This window comes from Haemaphysalis longicornis, unplaced genomic scaffold (genome assembly GCF_048455015.1).
Source record: "Haemaphysalis longicornis isolate Haplotype H1 unplaced genomic scaffold, Haemaphysalis longicornis Haplotype H1 scaffold_8, whole genome shotgun sequence".
Classification (NCBI taxonomy): domain Eukaryota; kingdom Metazoa; phylum Arthropoda; class Arachnida; order Ixodida; family Ixodidae; genus Haemaphysalis; species Haemaphysalis longicornis.
The window spans coordinates 80,198,266-80,215,765 of record NW_027526445.1 but is presented as its reverse complement, the minus strand read 5'-3'; the positions used below and the strand labels follow the sequence as shown (position 1 = coordinate 80,215,765).

The 17,500-nt window shown below is 45.1% G+C and overlaps 1 pseudogene; it reads right to left on the bottom strand.

Annotated features, from left to right (window-relative positions):
- Positions 1–481: 481 nt before the first annotated feature.
- On the bottom strand, positions 482–16,490 carry LOC144148362 (uncharacterized; annotated as a pseudogene).
- Positions 16,491–17,500: the final 1,010 nt, after the last annotated feature.

Sequence of the window (17,500 nt, the reverse complement as noted above, 5' to 3'; positions counted from 1 at the left end):
CAAATATCAGCGAAGTTGAAATCACCAAGCAGAAAAATCTGGGAAGCTGGATAGCGTACTTTTAGGTTGTTTGGAGCACCGTGTAGGAATCACAAAACGTAGTAGGAGAATTGGGTGGGCGATAGCACGTGCATACAACGACATCCTGATGATCAATTCTAACACATGCGCACACAAGTTCAAGGGAGCAAACAATGGGTATAACATGAGATTGTATTTCATCCGAGACAGCTATCAAGACACCGCCACCCGTTCTTGATTGGCGGTCGGATCGGTAAAGTTGAAATTCCTTAGCACAGTGAAAAATTTCAGAATTACGAATTTTACTCGACAACCATGTTTCGGTTAACACAACGATATCAGCATTGCAGTCATCGATAATTGAAGATAAATCGTCGAGTTGGTTAATTACACTACGGATGTTAGTAAAAAGGAAAGAAATTCCATTCCTAGGACAAGGTTGGTTTTTAGAATGGGATTGCTATTGCGGGCTGCTGGCGTTACAAAGGGATGCAGGGGGCGACTTAGGAACAGCTGAGCCGGGGGATTCGAGATCTGTGTTATCGGCTATTTCACAAATGCTTTCTGTTTGTGCGCAGTACACGAAACATTTTTTGTTGATTAATAGTTTGTTGTAGCGGACAATGTACTTCTGCCCACTTGCTTTGCCGTAATCAATTAGCTTTTTCCTGGAATTGCGTGTAGCTTTGCAGAAGTCTTCCCTGATGCTTATTTTTGTGCCTTTAAGTTTAGATTTGTTCGACAGGAGGGCATCTCTGATTTTGAATGAGCAAAATTTTACTATTACTGGCCGGCATTTGTTGGGCACGTAGGCCCCTAATCTGTGGGCTCGCGAAATAGAGTCTTCTTGTATCACAGTTTCAAGAGACGCAGATATTAGAGCGCGAACTTTCTCTTCAGATTGAGCCCAAGATTCCCCAACGGTGTCCTCAAAACCGTAAAATATTAGATTGTCCCTTCGAGATCGGTCCTCAAAGTTGTCTAGGCGAGAACGCAGCTCGGCGGTTTCCACTCGAACAGTGTCTGTGACCACTTGGTGTACTTGGACTTCTTGGTTCTCGTCCTAGTAAATTTACCCGAGCTTCCACCGCGGCCAGTCGAGAGTTAATATCCGAGACCGTTTTTTCTAACTTGGTTTGGCTCGACTTTACTTCATCTAATACCTTCTTAAGCTCATCATGGCGAGAATCAACATGTGAAGTAATTGATTTAATACCAGTCCTTAGCTCATCAGACAGTGTGGTAACATCTGTGCCGTCGGTAGGCCCAGGGTTTTCCACAACGTCGCCACACATTAGTAATAATTTAGCAACCTGAACACAATCAGCTGTCACAGGCAACAATACACTGGGGCTAGGAAAGAGCAGCAAGAATACTAGTCCCAGCGCAGCGTTCCGAAGAATTCGATGGTCCAGCTTGTCAGCGGTACAGAAGAGCGTAAGAAATGGAAGCGTTGATCGTCGCTGGGCTTCCTTTTTTTTCTTCTTCTTACTATTTGAAATTGCCTTTAATTTTTCTATGTTAGACAATTTCAAGCTATGTAGTTACCATATATTGGGAAATTTACATTCTACGTGTGTCCAATTTCACGGCTAACGCACACGCCCATAATCGGCAGTGCAGTGGTACACATTGCATGTGTTTGGCAACCTGGAACCTCAGCTTTAAAAAAAATTGCACTCTGTAGATATAAAGCAGCATAAATGAACTCTGGAATTTATGCAGTTGCACGGTTTTTTTTAATGTAAACACACCAGATTTTACGTAGTGAATTTAAGTTCAAAAAACGATAAAATACACGTGTCAATATAAACTGACGTAATAACCACAATAAGTAGTTTGCAGGATTTCGGCCTCCCAATATTGTTAATTCAGTAGCCGACCAATTTTTCCTACCTGGAAGGGAACGAAAATGGTCAAAATAAAATGGAAGTAAAAAAAATCCGCTTGTCGGAAAAACGAACTTTGTTTCATTTATATAGGACTGAAGATGTCGTGAAATGTTCCTTGCCTATTCCTCCTTCAATTGAGAACAACTGATTGCATGTCTACGACCGTATCGATTTGTTCTCAAACATTGGATAACAACCCCAAATCGTCAGAAGTGTCTTGCGCTAATAATAGCTGGCTGTCCAGAGTTTCTTCGTCAGCAGCGGCTCTGCGACAGCGCGGTCACTTGGCGCATGATCCCATCGTCAGTTAGCTCCATGGTACGGCATAGGAAAACCTGATGATGGTGGTGCTTATAGTCAGAGTCACCTGGTCCCTAAACAAATTGGTGTCTAAAAAGAACTGGCCTTGTATGACCAGTTATGGGCTTTAGAGAATGTTCCGCCGCAGAATGAATGCAAATTTGGGGACTTCAAAATCATAGTTCGTTACAACGTTGGTCTGTCAAACATCCCCGTCCTATCCGAAGCTTGTCAGGGGGCTCAGAACTTAAATTGCTGTCGTTCTGAGTGGAAACATGGCTTTGTCGCGGAAACTTTAGTCCGAAAATTGATCTTTTGGCTTTATTTTTTTCTCAGATATTCGTTGCTCATAATCATTTCTTTTCCACGACAACTGGCGGTTCCTCCGTAACATCCCAACTATCCACAAGTCGGAATTTTCGAGTTTGAAATAACCGTGGGATAGAGCAGTTGGGTACGGAGAATGAAGTTCGGGGTGTTTTTACAAGACGAATAGATGAAAAAGGAACGATCCAGATCTCGGCAAGTTTCAGCATGGTTTGAGTAAGGCGTTTTGAGAATTTCGAGAAGTTGATAATGTTTGAAGCCACCACACGCAACAAAATATATATTGATAAGACCGGACTGCATGCACGATGTTGCGAGCACTCGGTATTGGCTTCGAGGAACTTGTTTTTGAGAAGATTGCACGAAAAAATAGGTGCCCTCTTCCAGTAAAATCAGTTCCAAGTTACAATGCCTTTCCTTTAACGGGCATTTTCTCGTAGAGGATTGCCTGCTCCCACTGAGCCGCTCCCACAGAGCGGATTAGCTACCACAGCGACTAGAAACTCATACGCCCACCGTCAGGTTTGCTATCGCAATTCAATACCTATTTGAAAACAACCACACGAAAACCTGGGAAGCGTTAATACAGATTTATTTGTTAGCTTAAAGAAGGTCTTAGGCGTAGTAAAGCCGAAGTAGTTAAAATAACTCCATACCAGCCGAGGACGTCGGCAGCATTTTCCCTTCCGGGGGCAAACCGTTGTACTGAGGTTGACTTGAATGTAGGGGGACGGGAAGGGGGGGGCGAGATATTTGACAGAATAGTAGAGAAATTCGCCGCGTACAAGAAAAATCAGTTGACAAAATGAAGAGAGCACGTTTCTTCTCTTAAGGTTTATAATGCTCGAAATGTTTACTAATACTCAAATGTCGCAACACTAACTTTCTCCGTTTTATCAAGGCAACATTTGATTATTTCAAACAATCGAAGGCACGTCCTCTTGAAATATTTGTAGGGTATCATTACACAAAAATATGTATTCGCTTTTTCAGAACAGATAAATACACAACATCATCCATAAAGAACAACGAGTGTACAGCCGCGCGCACGCGCCCGCATCGCCCGCAATGCGAAGAGGGATATATCGGTGCAGGCCTTTTGCACCAACTATTTATTTCTTCGCGAAGCATCCCATGTACAGACATCGAGTATAGAAAGTGAAGGTCCAACTTCGTCGAACGACATGCATTATCGCATTCGAACGGAGTGACATGTAATTGCGTGTAATATTATGGCGCTTTGAATGACGCGACTGATGGTGGAATAAATCCCCTGAGTAAAACTAGGCGATTCATTGGGCGGCCAATGCAGTCTGTTCTCTTCCATATTGGACGCCAAAGTTGACCCGCACAGTGAAGTTATACAAACGGCAGTATTTCTTTGCTATCTTGCTTGCAGAGCTTCATATTAAAAATTGTTCGTTACTTTAACCCGATGAAAAAATGAAATAAGGAAATTTGGGCTGGACTCTGGACTCGAGAAGCGCACGACAGGAGCAGTCGGAGGTCAATGGGAGAAGCCTTTGTCCTGCCGTGGGCCTGAGTAGGGGGACGGTGATGATTATGATGATGATCAAGACGACGGCAAGGACCACGACTACTACGACGACGATGATGATGATGACGAAGACGACGGTGATGATGATTCAAATACCAATGTTTTAGTACCTCTGACGCGATGCCAGTGTTTCTGTCACTATGGTTCCGTCGATATACTTTGAAGTGAAGCAAAAAAGACGAAATTGCAACAATAAATCTACCAAACGTTCGCCTCCTTCAGCCAAAGAGCGAGCCGTGGAGTTTCTTGACTGCACACTTGGTGCGCCAATGCGTGCTCAGCAAATTTTCGCATAAGCTCTGGGGTACGAATGCTTCTTCAACAGCCTTTACAAGTCACTGTCACGTTTCCCAAGCAAGTGCAAAGCTCACTCTACAATGCGTTTTTCTACGAAATTGATGGCACAAAGTGATAGCGTTCGGGACTTTCTCCGGTCAGTTGCATTGACAGATACTTCTGGGGTGAAGAATGATGAATTGAAAGCATGAACGACAGCGATTCGCGATTGGTGTCACTTTTCGCTTGGTATCTGCCTTTCGGCACATATTTAACGTCATTAGAGACACGTATGTTGTAGATTCATGACGTGGTTTCTGCAAAAAAGCGCCGGATCGTGACTACCATGGTAGAAACCTCCATGTGCCGGTAGCAGATCTAACGGAATGCACACTACCGGCGAAGCTGGATATAGCGAAGTTGACGTAAATTCGCAATTCGTCGCTACATACAGTATTTCGTAATATACCGATGTATAATAACAGTCGCGTAAAAAATTCAAAACCGAATCCAAAATTTTAGACCTCAGTGGTGGAGACCTCGCTGTTTAAGAATTTATTTCACAATATAAAAACTCCGTGATTTGGAATGCTGCTTTCCTACCAGTTTAGTCACTACACGGCGCTCAAAAAAGGGAGGCCAGTTCACTCTATAGTCGCAAACGTAGCTTAGCTATGGCCTTTCTTTGTGGCACGTTCGGCTGCCTTAGCCCGTTTCAAGGACCAACCTATGCTGAAAGGGCGCCTTTTCGCGAGCATAACGCTAATTGTCAGACTCGAGAAATCGTTCAGAGGGTGCTAGCGGAGTTCCTGTGCCGTGCGGCAACGTTGCTGTCTTCCGCGGAGACGCATTTCCTATTACGAGCTCCTCTTGAGAAGGCAAACCTTTCTGTTCTTTAGCAGCAGAACTCATTACCTAACCCAACAGACTGACCTAATCGACACTGGACTGACCCTAGAAAGCACTGTAGTTTACGGTGCAGGTGAAGTTCGCGCAATTAGTCCATCACGTCACCCGCTTTCTTAAAAAAGTGCAAGCAACGATGGCTCATCAGCGTGGCGAATTTCTTACATAAAGGTTAACCGTCGTAGTGGCTTCGTTACGTAGAGATCGCAAACGCTTGTGTTTGAATGGAGCAGCAATAGGAAAGGAAAAAAAACCGTTAGAACCAGGAATTTATACCTAGGTTTGTTACATCCAGGTTTAACTGTATGACGACTACTAGTAGAAAAGAACGCTCCCCTCGCCACGCAGTCTGTACAATAACCGCCAAGTACTGAGATCACCAGTAGACTCGTTCGTTGGGAGTAGGGCCTGCTGCGCAGGCTTCGGGAGGGGAAGGGGGAATCCACAGCCGTTACTCGTACTTGGTGCGCCCCCAAACACGCACCGTTTCCAGACAACATTAATCTTTGTATGCTATTGCGCCATTCTCGTATGGCGAGCACGTGTAATGCACCGGCTGAGGAATTAAAAACACACACAATCAACACGTCGAAGGCGCGGGAATCTATTCTGGTAGACGCCGAGACATTTAGGTCTGAACATGGGGTCACCAGGCCCGGTCCCATCTTTCATGTCGCCGGGAACAGCCCCAATTTTATACATTTCAAGGTTTTATCTCGCGGTGCAACCTATGGTTAACATGACGCCCAACATTACGCTAACACCACTGTTAGACCGAAAATCTGAAATCTGTGTTAGCCAGGGAGCTTGGGGGAAGGATTCCGTATTGGAAAGGATGCTCGGAAGAGAGCGTGAGCCTCGGGTTTCGTTCCTGTAAAGGGTACCAGCGGTGCGGTGGAAGTGTGGGAATGTGACAGTGGCAAACTTCTGGGTCTCATAAGCCTTGAAATGGCGATAGATACCCACAAATAGCTATTGCTGGAAGAGGGAAGGGAATTAGATGGGTCGGAGGGGGGGGGTGCTGTCTAGGAGGCTCCTGTACTGGTGTAGAACCCGACCGCGACGTAAGTGTAACACTGAATTGACGAATGGTTCAACCACAATTTCCACTTCGCGTGATCGGAAAGTTTTAAGGTTCACTAAAAAGATTTGAAACACATTTCAGAAATTTGAACTCTGCATTAAAAACAAGCGTCTAGTGAAAATTCCTATTTTAAACGCAAAAAAGAATAATACAGCGTTATCAAAATAAATTTTATAAGCTATTCTGATGGCCTAAATAAAAAAAAAACTATGCAAACGCAGCGTAGCCAAAAGGTTTCAAAAATATTATTTTGTTGCAAAAACAAAGTAAAGAAACTTGATAATTTTAGAGCTTTTCTGGATCGTACTTTTCCATGAATTGTAATAAGAAATCACAAACGAAATATCTGTCACACTTTGCTTCATAGCCATTACAACGATAAAATAATGTGAATTTTGAATCTGTTCAGGGCGATCTTGTGCAGAAAAACAAAATAAGCTAGGCTAACTCTGACTGACTGCCAGCTCCCTTCAGGATAGGGCATTCTCATGGCGGTAATCACATTTGTTAAAATGTATATGGTCCCCCTCCCCCAGTTTTGCGCATGAACCAACGCAAATCCTTGGAATGATAACATCGTCTTCAGCTATTTTGGGGGGGACCGACGCATTTGAATTAGAGCTGCCCGGGCCAGCTCGTCGGGTGAAAACAATAGCGCGGTAAACAAAAAAGAAGCATCCGGGGTTTCTTCCAATACCCCTCGCACACAAGTGTGATCGGCCGGCGGGAATACAAATATCAAACAGGTAAACCAGATAACCCCCGCAAACGATATCTAGTCACCGGGGGATTTACATTAATAATTCCGGTGCCCGAACTTAACACTCCGGCTGTTTGTTCCAAATATTACTCAAATATGGAAGTTATAACCTTCCCTTGCCAAGTGACGATTCGTCCTCATCCCTTCTTCAACCTTTTCCGTTCTTCCCTCTCCCCTCCTTGTCACTGCTCCCAACATATGCGCAAAGGAAGTTGTTCTTCTGATAGATATATGCTGGAATATTTTGTTATGGTAGCGCTTGGATCGTATGGAACTCGAACCACCGATTTTAAGGTTGTTGTTTCGTCGCCCTTAATACTCAAACCGCTTGAAGGCATGTAACATTCCCGTATTCGTGCCGGCCATCCAAGGTCACATCTTTTTTTTAGACAAATTATGCGGACCGTAATTTATATTTTCATGTTTTGAATGAATTGTTCTCACGTTTTGTTTTTCCAAACAAAGCAGACGTTTGTGATGGCTACACCCAGTGTGTATACGAATGTTTTGCCTACATGTAGTCCTTGCTCAGGCTGTCTATCAATATCCAAAATGACTATAAATCCAGTGAAAAAGACGGAAACACAGAAAAAAAATCTTCGCTCGCACATTGCCTTTATTAGTTAAAAAAAATGTTTCCGATAAGTTTGCACGACATGTCGGAGAGAAAGGCACCCTGAAAAATAGATATAATTTGGCTTATTGCAAAGCTCTCGAAATACCATCAGCGCAAAACTTTTGTGCCATGTCGGGGGATGAAGACGTCCAACTGAGGTTCGGAGGAAGAATAAAATCTGTGCGATGAATGGTAGCTCAAAACGTAAATGTGCTTTTCGTCGAACCGATGAGTGTGTTTTTCGCTCTAATGGCATGCTTAGACATTTCATTCCCAATGTTCGCATGGTAGGTAAAGCTGATGGGTCGTTTTATGCGTTTTAGCGAAGCCAACTAGGGGTGATTTCGCAGGGTACCGAGCTGGTAATAGACGTGGCTGTGTTACCTGCCTTTTAACCGGTCACCGACCGCATCATCTTTAAATTATGCTGGAGGTGAGTGTTTCCCTAGTACCGCCATATAATAACAAACCATACCCTTGAAATATTCAATCACGTTTACAAGCTTCGTATATGATATCCTGATAACTGCAGTAATGTTGACAATTTTCTCCACAATTTTCTACGCCGACTAATTTTGTTACAGATTTTATAATGAGCAAACAAAAGTTACGAAGCCCTGCAAACAAGATCGATAGGGGTGGGGGTGGTAACCACTACAAAAAAAATCAGAACACTATATGGTTGATCACTTTTTTGTCAAATTCCTTTTCTTCTTCTTTTTATTGTTATTATTTCTAAATTCCTTCCCCCTTTTCGATGTCGGACATAGTCGAGCGATGTAGTTATACAAAAATCGAGATATGCAACTTAAACGTGTGTCCTTGTCCAAGGCTATTTGCACACTCAAAGAAGTGACATTGCAATGATACAAGTTGCACTGCCGCTCCTGGTTCCTGCTCTGGGCAACCTGGAGCCTCAACTTTGAGAAAAATCCGCTCGGCAGGTGTAATCCAGAGTACCTCAACGCTGTTTGGAGTTTACGGCGTGTCGCGGAAATGTTTGGGAGTTTAGTTTTCTTTTTTGCTGTAAACACATACTATTAGAGAAAAAACATATACATACAAACATAAAGAGGAAAAACCAGGTATTCTTGACACATGAAACGAAGCAGAAACTTTATGCCGTGTTGTGTGAGAGACGATGGACATTCCGATTCAGAGGAGGAGTCAACTGCAGTTCCTTATGTCAGACCGCAGCTTTAATCCGTCGCAAACAGTAAAGCATTATGAATTGCTGCCACAGCTACTCCTCTCCTACTAGACCTACGCTTCTCTAACATTGTTGTAGCGTGGGCTCGCGCTGGTGTTTGAGATAATAGGAGTAGATGCGTTGCGGATCACTGCAGTTTGCATGCCTGAAGTGTTAGGCTCACTCTGCTATCCGTTCTTGTATTTGTTTACCTTGGAATCCCCTGCTGCTCTTAATAAAGCCTCTCTACCCGACTACATCATAGCTCCGAATTCACGCTCTTTTTCGTCAGTGAGGGCTAACGGCTGCCGTCACGCAAGCTGCGTTCACCAGTGGGCATGTCGGAAGGCTTAACTACCCTATGCCACGAAAAAAACCGCCATCGTAGCTGTTGTACACATGTTCCTTCGTGTTTAAGAAAATGGCCGCCACTGCAAAAAGTTTATAAAAACATTTCTCACCTAAATGAATCACACGGGAGGTATGTAAGGATAACAAACTCTATGTTCGATCTCAGTCGAGGATCGTGCAGGAACCAATACCTTTGAATAGTAAAGAGCCTTTTCTGAAAATTCCCAAAACTACAAGTCAAAATGCGAAGACAGTATAGTGGGAGCACCGTGATAACGGTATTTTGTTCCAAGTGAAATGAAAGGTTACACTATGTAGATGATGCCGCACTTAAGAATGTCTTCGAAGTAACGCTTATCAAAAGACGAGCAACCCAAAGCAAACATGCGAAGTAAAAGTAAGAAAAAGACGTTGGAAACTACGCCTACTTCTTTGCCTTCAAGGCACACAAGCAGACATAAGGTTCAGGAGAGTATTGGTTTGGGTGAGGTGGTACATAGCGGCGTATTGAAGCGCAGCAAAGACGAGGACAGAACAAAGACGACGACACACAGGGTGCTCTGTGTGTCGTCGTCAGTGTTAATGTCCTCGTCTTTGCTGCGCTTCAATACGCCGCCAGACATAAGGCCTTTGAAAAGTTTTCGTTTTGGTTCCGCCTGTCATTTCTGCGTCTTTTGTCGCCATGGGTGAGGTCAGGAAGGTCAACAGTGAAAAACCGGGCCGGGTTCCTTCCGAACCAGCTTCAAGTCGCACAGATGCATGAGTGGATTGAGGAAAGGGTTCTCGGAAATTATGGCACATCCTGTGGACCGGAACAAATCCCATGTAGGTTTATTGATACAGCGGGTGTCTGAATAGTTTGCGAGAGGAAACTGAAATTGCTGAAACGTATAGTTCCGCTCGACTATTGCCCTTCCTGAGCTCCGCGTCAGGATGCTAGAACTACTTTACTACACATCACTGAAAACGGGTTAGCGACCCCTTTTTTGCTGCCTATGTAAGCGGCAAAGTCTTTAGCTTCTACACAGAAGTCTTTAAATATTAAATGTCGCAAGTGCAAGTGTCAATGCTGAAATTCAAATTATAAATAGCTAACTGTTCTTTCGATATTTCGTTATTCTTCCGTGATATATACAGTTGTCATGTACGCAGTGATTGGAAAGATGAAGAGGTAAAAACAGCTGGATCAACTTCACTGATGCAAAAGGTTACACATTACAAAAGTGCTACGTTGCGTAAGGCTAACAGAAGGCTGTTTCAAAATATTGTACGTGAAAGTGGCTAGTTTGCCCGCTGAAAAATATGCATGCATCTTGGTACTTCGTTAAACTTCAACTTTTGCACATAAAGGGCCAATTTGAGAATGCCTCCATTTTCTTTTACCTGGATACATAAGTCTATCTGGCACATGTAGTGACACTGCATTCTCTTTTCATATCAAGGAGATCTACATAAAGTACAAATTTATGTTGTACAATGTTCAGAAAAAAGAAACAGCTGCCAAGATGCCTTATGTGACTGTTATAACCACAAATTATAATAAAGCAGAAATATGACCGCCATAAAGTGCGCACCAACGCTAGTTTTGTCATTTCTGTATATGTTCTAAAGTGATTTAGTTTTTTTTTGTTTTGCGCAGTAATGTATTCAAACGCGCGTAAATCCGAAACCCTCTGGTCTGCTATAATTATTGGTTATCGTGTCACCTTGTTATACATTTTGCGCACTTTGGTAACTCCTTATATTTTTGCGCACTATGGTAACTTTGGTAACGATGCTGGCAGGAAAATGTATTAGATTCAAATTGCCACAGGCGAATGAAGTGAAAGACTTTCTTCTGCACAAAAGCAGGATGCTCTGAGTGCTCTCAAGGATCATGGCGTGCTGCTGGGGGATGTGATGGTGGCGCAAGATATATATCTGCAACGGGTCCAACGCCGATAGCGCTTCCATGAGAGGGATATTGCTTGGTTTTCCGGCAAGTTCTGCATCACGGCTCACTGATGATTTGTGGCCTTCCTCTTTGATATGATGGTCTCAACGATATATCCAGTTCTCAGGTCAGCACAAACTAGCGCCTTAAAGCACACCGGCCCTCCGTCGGCAGCCTTTAAAACCGATGCTGCGTCGCAACACGCTCTGTATGAATTTACGAGTTTCTGCTACTCGCGGCCAAGCTGCATGATTCGCGGTCGTCGCCACACATTGAGCATTAGCATGTGTGCTTCCACGCGTATTCTTTATCAAGCAAAAATTCAGCGATTGGGAACGTATTATTTTCTTGGTTAAAGAGGCAAATTCACTGTAGTGGTCTTGTACGTAGTGGCGTTCAAGATATTTCAGAAAACTTATTGGCGTGCTTTCTTGTACAGGAAACTTTGTAGTTCAACAGTTTGTTTATGCGGCGTTTCCCTCTATACCGATGTGGTGTTTCAACCATGTAGAATAAAGGTGAAGAAGACGAAATCGAAGAAGACCAAATGGAGGAATGACCACAGAGAAACTTTCAGTGGTATTCGGAGTCCGAGACAGCATCCACAGCTTGGATACGCCACTGCGGTACAGTAAGTAAATACTGTTTTAAAGCTAGGGAGTGTCTATTCCCTATAAACTAATCGTTTGGCTCCCCTTAAAGACAGTGCCCTGGTCAGTGTCGCTATTTTAATCGGGCTTCTACGTCTTATTAGAGCCTAATGATCACAGAAATCTGGGCGATTGCAGATGCAGTCGCGTAGAAGAAAGCGCGAATGAGGCAGCCTGGTTTGGTAATAGTCAGAACATACACAGTTCTTGCGGTTGCCCGTCTCGCACACTTTGGCTCATGTGTCGACGCTACGAGACTAACATCGACGTCTACTACAAATAGAGAAAATATCACTTCATAAAATCTCAAGTAAACCTAAACGTCGGGTCTGTATTACCTGGAGGTGCTACCTCCAATCAACATGTGCTGTCTCTGCTTGGGCGGGCGTTAAATAGCAATGTTTGTCGGTTAAAATATCAATTCTAATACCGCTCTAGACCCACGCGCTAACGCCATCCTAATTTTCTGGTGTATAAAAGCATACCTCTGGTTTAGGGCATTTGCAACAAACACCGCTTTCTACTACAACCTAAATAAATTAGGAGACACTTGTAACACGTAAAGTGTTTATTTTTGTTAGTTTTTTGCTCTTAGAAAACGTACTCCCTAGAAAGCCTGTGCCTTCGTTTTTAATTCAAAAACATTAGGCAACCTATTGGAAATTATATGCGGCATATAGGCTGCATTAGACCCCATTGTTAAGAGGAGAAATGCTACAAGTTCACAAACTTTTTAGCAGCGTACCAGCTCAACATTAGGATGTCAGCAAGGAATTCGCTATAAAACAACAAAACCAGCGATGAAATATTTACGGCGAACGCCGTCAAATGTTTAGCAAGTCAGGCAACCGAATTCGAATTTATCATTGTCGCGTTTCCCTTCGTTACACAGCTGCCGTAGCAAGCATCCACAGAGGACATAGAAGACGGTCGAAAGTTGTTTGAAAGCGTTTAAAAGAGTCCATTGTGATATGAAGCGCTTCCATTAGAAAATGGTTAAATACATTGAAAATGTGTGCCAAATTTAGGTGTCAGTGCGGTCAATCCGAGTTTTGAGGCTTTTGCTTTCACGTACACTACGAATCGCTATAGGGCGGAAACGATATTTTTCTTGCAGGAATAGCAACAATGTGGTAATTTTTTATAAGCTAGTAAACTGCTTCGGGTAACATATGAGCAAAACGCCCTTAGGTCAGATGCGCACCCCCGTATTGACAACAAACTAAAATAGGGAGTTGAGTCGACGAACACGGCTCCTTTTTAGTGAATTTTAGAACTTTTTTAGTGGATGCCGGCCTTGGTACCTGTATCATACAGACTGCGAAATTGCGAGAAAATTCATAATTATACCAGATCGTTTGATTTATTCGACAAAATTACTCTTAAAGAACATATTTCTGTATTTAAAACCAGTTACCAAATAAAGTACGAAAGTTCAATTTGGTGTTCGTGTTACAATATTTGAACACCTGTTTTTACTCAATTGCGGAAAACAAAGGGAAACGACGTGACTCGTGCAACTTTGCATTTAGTGTGCCTAAGGTATTCCGATACCCTGTATACGGTGATGCACCGTAGACGTACTTTTTCGCTAGCAAGGCGAGCACCGTTTGACGAAGGTACAAGAGTATCTGGATATTGAACACGCGCAATGTGTGTGCCGGCATCACAAGCCTGCATTGCGGGTTGGCTGTTCTGTCAGCGCCATGACACGTGCAGATGACATGGGTTAGTGCCCACTACCTTTTAAATTGCTAGCAGACGTTCGTTGAACTTAAGCGTTTTACGAATATCTCGTACAGCTGCCTATCAATCAGTGTAAATTTTACGCTGCGGTGATGCGCGGTTAATTATTAACGATCTGTGTAGCAGAAGATACTGCACTGCGAGGAGTTCTGCCTGCGTTGATGGCCAGTTCTCCATTATATTATAACTGCAGGTATTTGGATCGCGAGCCACAGTCGGACAAAGTAGATCGTCATAAAGAAAGGGGCTGCAAAAAGCATAGAGGAAGGGCTAGCAGTATACGTAGAAGGAGGAATTGTAGCAGCAACCCTTCGGATATGACTACGGACAAGCATTCGTTAATTGATGGAACTTTCGTAGGGGCCGTATGGTTGTGTTTGATGGTTGTGGGGTTAGAAAACAGGTCTTGTACGCTGCAAGAGTGGCGGAATCTGGGTCAAGGGCTTATTCTCAGAGGGAGGCTTGTCGACGCTGATGCACTAGCTCATCAAATGTGTTGAGCTGTGCTTCGTGTATGAGAAGCACAGAAGAACTGGAATAGGGACGGGGTGAGTGCTCGAAAACCTGTTATAGCTCGCATAGGTGACTTGTTTTTTTTTTAATTGGGAACGTTTGCACTGCAGCATAAAACGTTTGCGGCGAGTGTGTTTAAATATATGTAAACAGTAAGTTTGCACAAAGAGAGACTAAAAGGCTCCGGTGATACGGCCCAAAGAGTCAGCGTGCGTAGTCGGGAGGCCGGCCTGGTTTGAGTCCAACACTATGTAGTACTTGCTGCCGGGAACGTTGGAGGCCACGGCAAGTCCACAAAAGATGGTGAATGTCTGCGGTCGATGCCGGCGTGGTGCAAAATGGACATGTCCGGCCAAACGGAGCCCGTCGATTCCGGGGCCAGGTGTGGGTGAGAGCTGGTGGAACAGCAGCCTCTACGCGATTCCTTCGAAGCCCCACCTCCTCACGGCGGGTGAGCGCACAAGGGAGGTTTGATCCACACGGTGGAAAAAGTCCGCGTGTGGAGCGTCGAAGGTCTTCTTTGTCGGTGGCCAACTTTGACATTGCCTCAACTGGAAATAAGGGCAGTGGATGCGTCGTTGGAGGTATACGAGTCGCCGCATCCGCCTGTTGCTGTCCAGGGGTCGACGTCCTCTGGGCCAAAGGAATCTTCACTCTGAAAATAAGGGTCGTAGCTTTCGTGTGGATGGTTTGGGACATGGGCACTTAATGAAGTTCTTTCCGGAGGTCTCGCACTTATTGCAGTGAATCTGTAAAGATGTTGACAGGTTGTGATTGTTCTGGCCTCAGCAGCTCTATAGCCTTAAGGCGTCGAAAATCGCTTTGAGGTCTGCAAGTGTTTACGGGGGACTCTGAAGGGCGTAGTAATGGCAGGTTTGACAAAACTGCATGGCTGTGTTTACAACGGCTGTGGTAATAAGGCTTCCTGAAATACTGGGGTCGACGTAAAACGTATCTTGGCCAGCGCTGAATGAGAGTTGCGGCGTAACACGGCTTGACCGACCCAGAGGCTTGCAGTCAGGAATAATGTTCAGGTCCAAGGAGGGATTGTGGAGAGGGATCTGGCGGCGTGTTAGTATGGAGGCCCTTATACAACCTCAAAGCAGTTACAGATATGTACACCTGCGCTTTAAGAGATCGTGCCTGTCGCCGCTGGTGAACAAACTCATCTATCGTGTTAAGGCCAACTTTTTTCTGTAGTGTATAGATGCGCGTTAAGCGAGGAAGGCAGTTAATAGTCCTCATGGCCCCTCTATTGATGGCCTCTAGACGATCCCATTCCGCCCTGGTCATGTACTGCAACTCAGCCTGGGACGTGATACGTGGCTGCAGGATTGCACGTACAAGAAGCCAAGCCATCTCTGTGCGAGCTCTTCCCGATTGCACTGAAATCTGGCGAACGAGATGTAGCAGTTGAAGGGCGCGCCGGCGAGCTTCCCGGAGCCATGGCGTAGCTGAGCCGCAGGTCGCAACGTCCAGGCCAAGGCTGCGGTGACAAGTAACTTCCGTCCTGGGCTTGCCATCAAGATTTTGTAAAATGCGTCGGTTTTGCAGTTTTCGTCGAGCCCTTCGGTTGCCGACGATTAGCAACATGGTCTTATCTCGGGATTGCTTGAGCCACACGCGTTTGCACCACGTGTCAACCGTATTTAAAGTACTCTGAAGAGCGTGTTCTTGATCCGCAATATCTGGAAGTGTCGAGCAGAGCGTTATATCATCCAGATATATGAGGTATTTTACATCTTTCAATGCTGCTACGGTCCAAGCGAGCGAAGAAGGGAAAGTTTGAACAGTATGGTTGCCAGGACTGAGACTTGTGGTACCCCGCGGCATCTTGAAAAGGTCCCAACCGCCTGTCCATAAACACGACTCTACAAAGGACACCACAGGTGCCGAGCACCCAAGCCAGCGCTGTATCTGTAGGATTGCTTGGTGGACCACATTGTCGTACGCTTTCTTCACATCTAGGGCAAGGATAGAACGAATACGACAAGTGCGTCCTCCTATGAGTGCGGAAGTAGAGAACGCTTTAAGGCCGCCCTCTGCACCCATGTGGGGCCGAAAAGCGATCTGAGACGGATTGTACCAACGCGTGCCCTCAAGCCACAATGTGAGCCTTGATGCTAGCATACGCTCAGCCAGCTTGCATTGGGTACACGTCAGAGCAACCGGTCGTAGATTGCTGAGCCTATCCGGTGGTTTTCCTGCTTTCGCGACGCCTACGGTTTCGGCGTGCTTCCAGAAAGTTGTAACGCATCCAGGGGCCAAGCTTCTCTGTGCAGTTCTTATACACTTCGTACTGTATGCCATCGGGGCCCAGTGCCATATGTGTTCCTGTTGAGTCGATAGCTGCCAACAGTCCCGCCATGGTGATGGGGGAATCAAGACCAACTATATGTTCCATGGTAAGTGATCGGCCTGCCTCAGGAGGAAAAGGTGAATGTCCCCCAAAGGACGGAGCACGCGTGTCATTATGGGCGAAAAAAGCCTTCATTGCCTCCTCTGCAAACTCATGCAATGAGAGACCCGATTTAAGGTAAGTATTGTCAAAGGAATTCTCCTGCTTGCGGACTCGTTTCATTGCCTGATACGTGCGCCATATCGAGGCTGTGTTTGTTGAGGGGCTGAGTAAAGCACACCAGTGCATCCAGCGAGCCCTGTAAGGTGTTGTTTTTGTCGTCGCGCTTGGGCTGTCAGGAGATTAGGGGGGATCCTGGTACTCTTAGATGTAGGTTGGCGGGCCACAGCCGGAGCAGATGAAGGTAAGGCTTCATGTACCCAAGAGATCTGCGTTGATGTGTGGAGTGCGCTTTGTAGGATAGAAATCGGGTGATAAGTCTCTTGTTCAAATGGGGAGAGCTGTGATCTGAACTCATCCCAATCGATGAACCGGCAGCGTCAATGAAGTCGCGGCACCGGTCGTGCATCAAGCCTATTGTAAATGGGATGGTGATCAATCGCCTAGCAGTCGACCTCGAAGTGCCATGAGGGCGCACTGGCCCAAGGCACAAGTCACCAAGTGAGGTCCGGAGAGTAGTACGGTGCGCGAGGGTGTGTTTGCCGACGAGTTAGGCTGAGAAAATTATGTAGGAGTTGAAAGTTCGCCCCCCTAAATGTGTCTTCAACAAGCTTACCTCTAGAGCTGTTCCTCGGGTAGCCCCACGATCCATGCGGAGAATTAAAGTCTCCACACACCAGAATCGATACTCCTGGGAAGTTGTGGCGGAGATGTGAAAGCCAGCTTAATCGAATTCGACTGGCATGACCACTGCTCGGTCGAGCGTAATTAAATACGAGAATCACCTCTGAGTGGGATAGGTGAAATCGCACAGTTACTACATCTTGCCAAGCGGTGCACCACGTGTGAACAAGGACCTG